Source organism: Lissotriton helveticus, chromosome 4_1, assembly GCF_964261635.1.
Source record: "Lissotriton helveticus chromosome 4_1, aLisHel1.1, whole genome shotgun sequence".
Classification (NCBI taxonomy): Eukaryota; Metazoa; Chordata; class Amphibia; order Caudata; family Salamandridae; genus Lissotriton; species Lissotriton helveticus.
This window is the reverse complement of record NC_136063.1, coordinates 1,261,671,368-1,261,685,780: the sequence shown is the minus strand read 5'-3', so window position 1 is coordinate 1,261,685,780 and position 14,413 is coordinate 1,261,671,368.

Sequence of the window (14,413 nt, the reverse complement as noted above, 5' to 3'; positions counted from 1 at the left end):
GCCAAAAAAAAGATGCATGGATGACAGATTGCAGTAAGCACAAAAAGAAAACATATTAAGAATAGGGGTAGGGAAAGAGGAATATAAACAGGGTGGCATGAGAGTCAATGATATTCAAGAGGAAAAGGAAAGAAAAACATAGAAAAGGCACACTCCAAATAAAAAGAAAATTAACATGACAGGAGTGACTGAGAGAAGAAGTACATTGAGGGTGAAAGGAGGAGGCAGAAGGAGGAAGGAAAAAAAAGTGTAAAACGAGAGTGGCAAATGCGCATAGGTGGCATTATGGGGTATTATCCCTGAAAAAAAAGAAGAAAACATGATTGATACTAGTGCAGTCCTGTGAGGGGGGGTGTAGAAAAAAGGAAAGGAAATATCTGAGTTATCATTTAAGTAAAACAAAGTTATAGAATCAATTTATTAGAAACGGATGGGTCGTGAGTACAGCGTGATTGAGGAAAGAAGTTTTTCTTTCGGCAAATGTAAATTAAAACAGCGCGAAACTACCGTTTAAAATGGCGGCTTGCCGGCACTCCTGAATTCGCGCACAGGCACCTTGCGGCCCCGTTATCATGACCCACGCTATTACAACCAGACCTGCAGGTTGTGTTGCAATGCTCCCTATCGTATGACCAAAATATGTACTGAATGGGGCACTGACCTAGATGTCTGATGTCAGCGAAGGAATACCAAACCAGCGCACGCTAAAAATCGTTATTTTACCAGCGAGTTACTGGGTTCTGATTTGCCTCAAGGAGAGTGAAAACTGAGTCTACTATATGATTGCCCCTGTGTTAGTGTTAGTGTTTTTACCAGCAGCCTGTAATCGAAGGGTCACGCTCTGCAACACACATAATGGCGGCTACTATTGATGTATCTCCATGTGAGGCTGTGTATTGAAAATGGCTGTAAGGCACACGTAACCTTCCTGGCAGTACAACGCAAATCACTAACCATAACTCGACACCAGCCCTAAAGGCGCAGTTGAATGCTATGATCTGTATTATGTTCTCCATATAAGGGAGCTCGCTCATATATGCTGACCAACGACGGTGCAACACGATCCTGACACTGCGTTGTGCGCCTTGCGACCACAAGGATAAACTGCCATATGTAAAAACTACTCTGCGCTAAACGCTGACGGAGGGTGTTACTGTAGTGACTCCAGACCAATCCAACCTCTATAATAAAATAAATAAAAGATATAAGCACCAGCAATCTCCGCCAACCGGCCTCACGATGGGAGACAAAGACAATGGGAAGACACACAAACGCCTGAAGTCTGACCCTCCAACTCCAGTCAAAGGGAATAAGGACATGGCGGAAGCCATAGAGACTATCTTAAGCAGACTGGAGGAAGTTAGGGACTTAGCCAAATCCACCAAAGAGGAGGTTTTTGCAGTTCGCCAAGACATCAAGGATATCAACTCGAGGTTGATGGAAACAGAGAACAGGATAAGCAAACTTGAAGATTTCGAAAACAAAGCCTGTGGTGCCATCAAGAAGCTCACACTATGCTCGGAGCACTTAGTGAGGAAAGTTGCGGAGTTAGAAGACAGAAATAGGAGGGGAAATCTCAGAATTTTTGGTATGCCAGAAAAAGCGGAGGAATCCCTAGAATCATGTATAACCTTCCTTGAACAGTGATTTACACAGGCCACCAATCTGACTTTCGCTCAGCCCCTGGAGTTCGACAGAGCTCATAGAGTTCCGGGGCGAATCACCAAAGATCAGAAGGGTCCGAGAGCGATAGTGTGCAAGCCGCTGAGAAATCAACACACAGAGCAGATACTTACATTCATACGTAAGCATAACCATGTTCTATGGAAAGGGCACAAAATCTTCATTTCACAGGACTTCAGCAAAGAAACTATGGAAATCAGGAAAGCTTTCCTTGCATTGAGACCACAATTGAAATCTCTTGCTTACATGTATGGTTTTATTGGTCCGACCAAATTCAAAGTAACCCTACAAGGTGTAACCCAGGTGTTCTCTGACCCGCAAAAACTACGACACCTACTATTTAACCAAGGAGATGGCAACATGGAGGTTTCCCCTTCGGCCCAGATGAACGCTTCTACATCCGGCCTAGGATGAGCTTTTACTATCCTATAATATTGGTCCCATGCTCTCTGTCTCCTCATAGTCTGACTGCTTGAGCTTGAGTATCCTCGCTCAGGGTCCATGACTATTGTTACTCTCTATGGGTCTGCTCCACCTCATCGACTCAACCTGATGGATATTCTGTTCTGGATTGGTTTCCTGGTAGTATGACCCTATCCGATCATTTATAGTCCATCACTTCATGGCCTGCTACATGTTTGATTCTATCAGTTTAGTCTGCCTGGAGCCTGCTACAGTGCCTACTGTTAAGATTACTATGCTAGTATTCTTGCTCTTAGGTATTAGCGCAACATGTTTTATCTGTGTTATAATCGGTAGTTATTAATGACATAAGTATTTCATAGTACTACGGCCACCATAGTGGCATTACTGGTCTCACTGTTACATTAATATTGTTATATCTATCTACCCACGTGCATGTTAGACCTTTAAGTCTCAAGTTTGTTCTGCAGCTCTTGTGATTGTTATGATTACTAGGTTTGAGTAAGCTGCTTGGAGGCGGCCTCGCGGTCGTTCCCGAGTCGCCTTGTTTTCTTTCTACTATTGGGGTGGGAGGGGAGGGTTGTGGGAAGGGGAGGTGCGTGGAGGGAGGGTGGAAGAGGTGTGGGGGGGATTGTTTTTGCATTCTGTGTACTGTCTTGTTTTTTTTTCCCTAATTTACATCCTATCGTGCAACCTAATGTGCTTCTTGCAACCAATGCGGCTCGTACTTACACTAATGCTATTCCCTGCGTAATGCTGCACCAACTGTGTATCGGCCAACGTGCAATCTCTCATACCAATACAGCCCAAAGCAGTAAGTCAAAATGTTACACACAAATCGTATGATGGCTCATATTGTGGATACTCCCATAGGAACGACAACCATAAATAACCTTAAATTGCTTTCACTAAATATGAGGGGTCTTTAACCAGCCAGTTAAACGACAAAAAATACTCAATTATCTCCGTAGGCAACATGGAGACATAGCCCTATTACAAGAAACAAGACTGGAGGCAAAACACTTCCATACCCTACGTAATAAATACTTTACTGAGGTGGTGGGCTCTGGTGCTGTATCTAAGAAAAACGGGGTGGTACTATTGATAGCCAAAAAGGCCAATGTGGAAGTGGTTTCCTCCTCTGCAGACACCAAAGGCAGATGGGTCTCGGTGAAACTAATAAAAGATGACACCGAATTCTACATAACAACGGTATACGCCCCTAACACACATGAACCTTCCTTCTGGTTGGAAATTGCAAAACAGATAGACACTATTCCGGACTCATCAGTTCACATACTAGCAGGTGATTTTAACCTTCCGTTAGACCCGGCCTTGGATAGGGACTCTAAATGCACCTTCCGACCGGGCAAAGCCCATAAGGAATTCACTAAGCTTTGCAGCAGATTCCATATGGTTGACACATGGCATATACAACACCCCGACGGTAGAGACTATTCTTTCTACTCCCCACCTCACGACTCGTTTTCGAGAATTGATTATATATTTATAACTAGGAATGCCCTGGCCAGAATAGAAGACACAGACATTGCGCCAAGATTAGTTTCTGACCACTCCTGCATTTCACTTACTATATCAAATATTAAGCCAACAACCCGCCAATCGATGTGGCGCCTTAATGACGCCATTCTGAATGATGAGAAGCATAAAGAAACTATAGAGTACGCCCTCAAAGACTTCTTAACAATTAATAAAAAAAATGACACCTCTGACTTGATTCGGTGGGAAGCTCTGAAGGCCACCATAAGGGGACTACTCATAAAGATATCCTCTGCAATAAACAAAAACATAATACCGCCCTCTTAAGTCTGGAAAAAGACATCTCGATAGTCCAACGCGAGTACCTGCACAGTAGAATTGCAAAATCACTGTCTGCACTGACCAACCTGAAATACACCTACAATAAATTAGTGAGCGAAAGGGCAGGAGTCTGGCTAGACAGGAAGAAACGCTTTAAAATCTGTGACTCTAATAAGGCGGGGAAAGGATTAGCTGCCTACCTTAAATTTAAAATTCAAAAGAGCGTGATTAATTCCCTATTAGATGACAAAGGCAACCCCAACTCGGACCCTAATAAAATTGCCGACTTATTCAAAGAGTTCTACGAGAAATTGTATGCCAAGAATGTAATGGTTGATAAGAGAAGGGTTGAGGATTTCCTCTCTAAATGCACATTACCAACACTTAACCCCTCAGAACAGGAATGCTTAAATGAGCCGATATCTGAGGCAGAGGTTGGAAGTGCGATCAAGTCTCTTAAGAGTGGGAAAGCCCCTGGCTCAGATGGCTTTACGGCAAGATTTTATAAATCTTTCTCACAAACGCTTACGGAACCAATTCTGAACGCGTTTAGTGAGATCAGTCTTACGGGAGAGGTAAGAGGAACGATGGCCGAGGCAGTGATTGCCGTGATACCCAAAGAAGGGAAAGATCCTAAACTCGCGAAAAACTGCAGACCCATCTCGTTAATAAACTTAGATTGTAGACTTTTGGCATCAATCCTTGCAAAACGCATCCAGAGAGTGCTGCCCTCCTTAATCCACCCATCACAAGCCGGCTTTCTGAAAAATAGATTGTCAAGTGACAATACCAGAATCCTAGCACACGTGATAGAAAAGGCGAAGCTCCTTTCCACGCCCACCGCTGCGATAACACTCGACGCAGAGAAAGCGTTTGACAAGGTGGACTGGACATACCTGGAAGCGGTTCTCCATAAATTTGAGTTGGGCCCTTTCTTTACTAGACTGGTAATGTCACTATATGCCTGTCCCACTGCTAGAGTGAGGGCCGGAGGAGCTTTCTCCTCACCTTTTAAACTAGAGCAAGGGACCAAACAGGGATGCCTCTTGTCCCCTTCCATTTTCCTCCTGGCAATTGAACCCTTCCTGTACCGGATTCGGGAGAATCCTGACATCCTGGGAATTCCATTCAATGAATGCATTATCAAACTCACGGCATATGCTGATGATGTTTTAGTCCTCAGTGAACAGACTGATAGAGCTATACCTGCGCTGCTTACCACTATTGAGGAGTTCTCTGGTGTGTCCGGGTACTCCCTGAATAAGGACAAGACTGAGGTGAAAATGCTAAATAACAGGAGTGATAAAAATATTTTAGGTGATTCTGGGCTCACCTGGCAACCAAACAGCTTCAAATACCTTGGCCTGGAGTTTGAGAAGGACCTAATCATGACACTAAAAATCAACGAAGATATACTCTTCAAAAAAGTACACAAGCTCCTGGAAGTGTGGTCTCCAAAATTCCTCTCATGGTGGGGTAGAGCGGAGACATTAAAGATGATGGTCACCCCCTTAATCAACTATATGGCAAGCATGCTCTCTATGACATTTACAGATGACTTTCTCCAAAAAATAGACAAACTACTTAGTAACTTCCTTTGGAAAGAGAAAAAACCCAGAGTCTCTATGAAAAAATTACAACTCCCAAAACAAAAAGGCGGGCTAGGACTACCCAACTTCAGGAACTATCAATCAGCCTTCTTATGCAAACAAGGAGCTCTCTGGCTCAATGACACGCCTGGTTACATGCCACTGTGGATCAATATAGAGAAGGCTATCATAGGTAAGGCCCCCCTCGCAGCAGTACTCACCATGGACCTGTCACATCTCACACACTCTAAATACATCATGCTCAACACCAAAAGGGCTCTTCTCAGACTAGACCTAACACATAAATCTGGCCTACAGGTGAAGAGGTCGTCTTCCTCATCTTTATGGGGTAACCCACTCATAAAGATTAATGGCTCGCCCCCTTTTTGGAAACACTGGTCAGGCAAAGGTATCAATGTGGCAGCAGATCTCTACGACGGACACATCCCTTTATCTTTCTCAACGATCCAGTCTGTACATTCCCTAGAACCAATGGATTTCTATGCATTCCTAAAACTAAAGACAGCTATGTCTAAGCGCACATTCACACTGTAGACACCGTGGTTAAAAACGACGCTCCCCCACCTACAATCTTCAGGTCACTTTGTATCTAAAGTGTACAAATTGCTTGCGCCAGCGCTAAGCAAATCAATGAGACGAAACGAACTTAAGTGGGAAGCAGAACCTAACAACACTGGAATAGTTATTAATTGGGATAAGATCCATGCTTCCGCCCTCACACACAAAGTGTCACCAATCCTCTCGCAAACCAAATACATGATAATGAATAGAGTGTTTTGGACCCCCCAAAAGTTATTTAAACTTAATCTAAGAGAGAGCCCCACTTGTTGGAATTGCTCCGTAGCCGATGGAGACCTGCCACACATGCTGTTCCATTGTCCTCTCTTGCATAAATACTGGTCCAACGTTTTTGACTATATTGAAGGCATATTCAACATCAAACCAACGAGGGAATTCATTTATTTAATTCTGGGGGCCATAGATCCATCATTAGTAAAAGACCATGATCACCAGCTCCTTGATCTGCTACTCACCCTGGCATGCAAGGTCGTCCTCTGTCACTGGAAGGCAGCTTCTGAGGTTTCTTTCAATGCTTGGAAGGAATGGTTATCCTGTATCAGAGGAATAGATAATCCTGCCCTCAACTCTTCCCCGTGGCAAACTACCAGCAAGAGACTCTGGACCTCTCTGGACGCTTTCTCCCTTCACTTTGACCCGCCGTAGTGTGCCCTTCGCTTGCTAGGCACAAGATCATATACTAACAGTAAATTCCTGTACACTGTTTATTGAGCCTCATTGTGGTTGCGCAACCTATCTTTTAGTTTACTAGACACATGAGCACGACGATCGTTTATACCTTGTTTATTTTTGAGAAACCGAATGTTAGCTAACATCCACACTGTGACCACTAAAATGTTGTATTGTATTATCGTATGACTGCAATGTAACTTTGGTTCTCATAACCAATCACAATGCGTTTATTGAACATACTGTCACCTCTAGTATCGTTACCATCATTACGCATGTCAATTTTTCAGTTCTGTAGGTGTGGCCCTGGACCATACTCTCTGTTATTTTATTTCCTTGGACCGCTGTAATGTTATGCCATGATTCTGTATATTTCTGTTTGTACACTTGCTTTTGTTTCCTTATTTTCTTCTTGTCTAATAAAAATGATTTGAACATAAAAAAGAAATAAGTCGTGAATTCTAAAATTGGGTGAATGCTATTTATCTTGAATGTTTTGAGGAAACAGGTTAGGTGATTTTGATGCTCATATTTGGTATTGTACAAATTTACAATTTTCAGATATCACAAACAGCCATTGGAAAGGGTTGTGTAGACATTCACCCTCTAAAGAAAGTGAAACACTAATGTATATTTTATAACTAATAGAAACAGTTCATATGTATGTCCCCAGACTCCCACACCCTGGAAACACGAGGCTCACTGAGATACCCTAACGAGGCGCTGATTTAGAGCTTGAAGGAGAGGCTACTCCAGTGCAGCACCAACAATGGCCTTCTCCACCAAACTCATGGTCCATCTATCTGATTTAGAGGTGCACAGGCCATCAGAATGTTGACAACAGTCTACTCTGCCTCCACCGTTGACATACTCCTACGATGACCCAACAGAGTATCGGCCATCGGAGGTAAACCATCCAATCACCCTTTGAATTTCTGAATAGACAGTTGGATGTTGTTTTTTCTTGTCTGTCACCACCAGGTAAAAACTGGTGGTGAGGACAGCAAAAGAAAAAGTAAAAAGAAAAATGGACCCACGCCAGAGGGAAAAGCTCCCAAGGTGTGGGGGCCATTAGGCTTACTTTTTTCAAAAACAAACTCCCTCTTTGGAAGTTTTTTTTTTTTTACAGTCAAACTTTGGAAGTGTTTGACAGACACCCATCATATCTGACATAGCCGTCCTTCAAACTTCTACAATATTGACAGGAACCACCATGACAGCGGTTACTGCTAAAGTATAGAGATGTCCGCGGGGCCAGGGGACATTCTGAATGTTGGGGATCAGACTTATGTCAGTGACAGAGTAATTTATTCCATACTCCAAATTTTAAATCAGGCACAAAGATGTGTGGTTTAATGATGACACTGTGATTGCTAAGAGGAGTGGAGGTCAGGTTGGGGATGAGACTATAAATGGCTCCCAATTTATAATTATTTTTAATGCAAGTCTGAATTATGCCTTGAAAAAGTGATAGTCACTTGTGCTCACTTTGTCACAGAGAAATGCACAGAATAGATTGTGGGGACATTTTCAATAAGTATTTATTGAACCAGCATTATACTAGTGTAAAATAGTTGTGCTGAAACATATATAAATGATTCTAAGCACTAAAAGAGTAAATGGATGGTAGATTCTACCATAATGCTAAAACAATGAATATAGGCAGGTATATAAATACATGACAATAATAATACGTACTCCTAAGATGCAACCCTAACTATATGTATTGAAGTGTAGCTAGCATGTATTTGGTGTAGAGCCAAGAATCCCCCAAGGATGAAGCCAATCCCATTACCTGGTGTCAGAAAATGAAGGACCCCATCTTGGTCTTGAGATGGACACCCAGCGAGGGATGTCAGACGACTGCATGCTGGTGTGTCTGCATGCAGGAACCTCAGCATCAGCATGGAAGTGTTTCTCCTCTGCCTGCCCCAGCAAAGATATGGTGTTTATATACTCAAAAGGTAACCCCAGGGGGACTACCTTGCTGTGTCATGCCGGCCGAGGATGACAGAAGGGATGACCCTTATACATAGTCAGTATGCAGAAGATGGTAATCCTTCTGTGAGTCTGAGAATCCTCATGCATAATAAATGAGGCTAGTTTTCTGGGAAAACCACAAGACATTTATGCAACACCTAACAAGGTAAAAGGTCAATACCAAAAACCGTTATGTTGTTCAAGGGCAGGGAAAATGTGGGTGAAACGTTAGGTGACTACCGAGTCCTATATTGGGGTACATTACAAAACATAGCAAAACTTATGGAAAAACACTTTAAAAAACAAGCATTGACAAAGAAACTAGGTCTCACCTTTGAAAGGTGTTAGCCAATGTTTTGGCTTCAGCAATGATTTTTGTCAATGCTGAATAGCAGTGACAAAAAGAAAAAGTGAGTGTTGCTGATGCTGAAAGTATCAGCATAAAAGGCAGAATGTCAACCAAAGCTTGATGATGCCTAATTTCACATGCATGACAACGCATTACTTCATATTACATTAAATATAAATATATTTAAATATTTATTTTCAAGTTAAATGAACTTTTTTTATGCTTCCCTATACTTTATCATGCAGAGGTCTACACCCGACTGGCCAATGGTAAAATGCCATAAAAATGTAAAAAAATGATTTAACTAAAAAAAATGTAAAAATATTTTATATCGGATAATAATATACATTAATATTTTTTATTGTAAATGTAGAACAAATAAACACTATTAATTTAATTTTGGAATACATCTTGAATTAATGGAAATATATCACATTGAATGTAAAGTATTTTTCTGATGTTAAAATTAACACATAGATATCCAACTAAAGAAAAACATAACTGGTCATTATGCATTAATAATTATTAAAAGTGATGTGTAGAAATAATTACAATTAATTTTGTTAAATTGTAATCAAAATATTGTTACATTTATTCTTACATTCACAATAAGTATTACATTATTTTATGGTTAAAGCAATGAATATGTACTATAATATATATATTTTTTAAATTGTATTCTATTAACATTTTTACCTATTTTAAATAATGTAGTTTACTTTAACATTATTTCCAATGGGCTTTTATTTTAATTCCCTACATCTATTCTTTTCCATGAGAGTTTGTTGCACTACAAGTGGTTAGCTAGGTGTAGTGCTGACCTGACTGCTATTTTTTAATAGTAATTTATAGTCGGATTTGGTGGATAAGCAAAAAACAGTAAAGGTGCTTAAAATTTTAAATTACGCACAAGTGTAGATTACCTTTGTGAACCAGGCCCTGACTATGCACACATAAACAAGGTGAAGATAGGCTAAAGTCAACTTGTTTATAAATTTGCAACCGGTATAAAGTATGCTGTGCAAGAGGGAAACGTTTGGAAATGAGCCATATAGGAAGGTGTGAATCGGGGCTCCATGCATCTTGATCAAAGGATCACCTGTGGATGGAGGTTTGTTATCTCCATAGATATTACAGTAGCAATCAATGGGTTTATTTAGTGTTGCAAATTTCTAGTCTGAAATTAACGACGCCACCGAAAATTTACAAAACTGTGCAATAGTACTACTAACCCCCACTTTATTCATGGAAACAAACACTACCTAACATTTATTTTGCTCTCCCACTGCATATAACCCCTAAATTGAAGAAAAATGTGCTAAAGAAATCTCAGGAAAAAGGTTAGGAGCAGGTCTCAGTTTCTCTCTGGACACATTTAGCATGATTAATTGGTAGGGGTTGTTGGAAAGAAACATTGAAAGCTAATATCACGTACACAAACTAAATTCAATAGAAAGCCCACAGAGCACTCCACGGAAAAATACAACACAAGCAGAAAAAGACAAAACATGACAAACTTTGCTAATTTCATCACAGTGCAATATAAGAAGGAACGTTTACTATATAACAAGAAGGCTGCAATGAAACATGTTGGTAACTTTAATATCCAACATGAAAAAATGTAATTTCCCTGATTCTATTAGTCACTTCGAATAAATAATGTCTGGCATTATGCAGAATTCCTACTGTTTGCACTGCATGAAATGCTCAGGCACAGTATATAATAAATACTTAAAACAATCTTTTCAGTCCTGATAACGTGTTATAGTGGTATACATTTTAAATGGACTAAAACACATTCTTCACATCCCCCACCCCATTCTTCTAATGTTATTACGTTTGGAAAGCACTAATAGAAATATTAATGATCAGAATAATAATATTAATAATAATAATCGTAATAATAACGGTAAAGATACGAATTATGTGTTGAGGAGCAGCAGCAATTGGTACTTTTATTATTGCCTTTCAACTATTTGCACTGATGTTCTTACGTTTTTTTATTATTGTATGTGCCATTGTACATAGCCTAATTTGTTACTAATGCTACCACATTTTCACTTATACAAGGGAAAAACCAGTAGCGGCTGGTCTCGTGGCATATTGGCGGGACAGGGGAAGGGTATGTGGTGGGGGACGTACGACAAAACTAAAAAAAATAAGAACAGCCTACCTGCTCCTCGCCAACCGCCGCTCTTCTCCTTCCTGCTGCATATGTGCTGAGGCTCCCAGCCTCCCCACAGCCAATCCCAGTGCCTGAGCCTGAGCAGAATTGGTTTCCTCTCCATAGGGGACTGCCTGCTATTGTCTCCACCCGGCAATGCAGCTCAGGTTGAAGAGATGTCAATGCACATGACGGTTTGGCCATCCTAAGATGGCCAGCCAAACAGTCATACGCACAGCCAGTAGTTCTGTCCCCCACTCCCCTTCCTTTGCCTGTCATGGCAGGGCCCGCTCCCAAAGACTCAACTCCATCTAGAGGAAAAATAAAATGATAGCAATACTGTTTTATTATCATTTTATTTTTCCTTTCCCCTCAGCTGACCAGCAGAGGGGCGACACACCTCTGCCATAGTGGAGGAGCCACCGCTGGAAGATAAACAATTGATCAGATTCCACTCATGTCCTTGAGATAAAATAATTTTTTAAGAAGATGTATGCTTGATGAAACTGTTGTATACACTCCATAACCAAATAAAGAATGTATAGTGAATAAATATACTGCACTGTTTTCAACCACTGGGTCGGGGACACTTATATTTAAATTTAAAGAATGGCCATTACTTAAAATGGAGTGACTCTTATAAATCAAGTATTTGTGGGCTACTTGAATCATGATGAAATCTCTATAGTAATACACAGTCATCACCTCTTTGTCCACATTGCCATATCACAGTACTTATGCTATAAGCTATGCTGCACCCACGAGATGGAGATCCTATAGCATATAGATGACACAAATATCATTTGGACAGAATATTGAATTAAGAGTATCGAGGACCAAAATATCAAGAAGGCAAATGCAATTTACTTTTCTTATCTCCACATCTACGTAATTTGAAAATAAAATATATCAGCAAGGTACCTATATGTGGAGTTAAATAGAATAAAGCATTGCTGTCCCATAGAAACTTACCTTCACAATATTTTTGTCTCAATAGTCTTGACATGTTATTTTGTCCACATTATATTTTTTCCTTGATATTTTGTCCAAACACCCAAGAGACATGTACAAAGCATGTCTATTATTAAATTGCATGCAAGAAGGAGGTCATCAACACCCTACAAACACTATAAAATGACTCATCTCTGCAAACAACTATTTTGTCTGTCATATTTGAGCCACCACTTGGTTTCTTTGGGAAGATGTTTCTTTTACAAAGTTTGGTTGAGGACACATACTGCTAGCCATACAAAAAAGCTAGCATCTTTCCCATTGGCAGATGGAGGGGATTCCCAAATCAGATTATTCACATGTATGAGTAGAGCAAGAACTAGTCAATGTGTTATCATTTGATATATCCCTTACTCTTGTGGCACTGGCACCCAGGGAGAAGGCAGTTTGTGGAACACATTGATTACCAGTAGTTGTTCAGGAAGATGGTTGTTAGGAATTTATGGATGGTTTACCCGTACTAAATATTTGACTGAGGACATATATGTAAGACGTTACAAAGTTTCATTGTTCTCTTCACAGATCCTGTTACGGGACTGTTTTTATCTCACACGCTGTCTGAGCAATTGGGCCAAATAGCACGGACTGAAGAAACGAGTTTCAAAGGTATATTCTTGTTACCTGTAGGTTCAGCGACATTGCTTCCTTATCGTACGGAAAGATGGCTATCAGTAATTGACTAACAGTTGACTAGAAATACGGTGTTTAGGAAGATCGACCAGGGGTCATGCCAATGTATTGTGGGGTTGTCCATATGTCTGAATACAAATGGCTGTAACTACTCACAACGCCCGCAGAGATAGCCGCTGGGGAAGTGTATGCCGTACATTACAGCTGATGTATCCTTTATTCCTTTATCCAGCTGTGCATAGTCATATTATATACATTTCTTTACACATTTGCAGATCTCGATATATCAGTATTACCTGAGGGATCCAGGCTCAAGACAACGCTGATTAGAGATATCAGGATTTTGGTGACGGAAAAGATGCCGCACTAAATATCGCAATTTTTATCTTACATGTTGGAGGTAATTTATTGTAGGATCTCTATAGTGTATTTTACTGTTTTACAAACACAGCTGTATCTATGTCGTATGGCTGCAGCTAAGTAATTAGGGTGATTATCTCCTTTTGCAAACAGGTATTGGAAGTCCCAGCACCTGTACTTTTTGGCTGTCTGTATCTGGAGGTTGCTTATGCCCATTCTATACATCGGTGAAGGCAATATATTGCCTACTCCATCCTACCTTAAAGATCACCACAGAAATGGCAATATGGGTATAGGATGGCTAGAGCATTATAAATTAAGAGGAGGGTATTGTGCCCCCTTCAATAGAAGACGTGGTTATTATACCCTTCCTTTGTATTAATTGTATGAATCTCAGTATGTATGTTGAAAGCCGATAGTAAATTAAGTATGGATGTGGAAACCTCTTCAGTGTTACCAGTGTGTTCAACTTTTGGACAATGGGGTGATGTATCAAAGAGTATTGAGAGTAATTTTTAACTTCTATCTTCAATGTTTATTTTTATGTTCATTTCTTAAAGATTTTAATATTGATATTTGGAATTATATGTGTTTGTCCTAAAGAAGGTGATGGCCATAAACTAGTGCTCACCTAAATGTGTCGATGCAAAGAAGAGAAGTCTACTCTAAATCTGTGTGGGTAATTGTATCAGACAGGATATATGGAATAATGTTTTTATTATGATTTAGTAGTACTTTTCTGCAATTTGGAATTATTTTTCATGCTTGTGTTCCCAATTGTATGTATTATTGCGATAATGCCTTTGTCTCCAAAAGGTCTTTTTTGATGTTTTTAATGTCCTATGTGTTCATATAGGGACCGTCAAAATATTCTTTTTTTTTTAAACTTTGAGAGATATTATGTGTTCTTTTAAGACTGTGATTGATAGATATCTGTAACTTAGTTATTGAATAAATTTATATCTTTCAAACCATATATATTCTTTGAATACACTGTCCGTTTGTCCATTGCCATCATACTGGTGATTAGAGGTTCCATGTGCTAGAGTGGTATGGTGAGTGTGAATTGACCCAAAGGGGCTCTTTTCTATGACCTAGGTCAGTGTAGGTGTTGGGCAGTGAGCATGGCGGCCC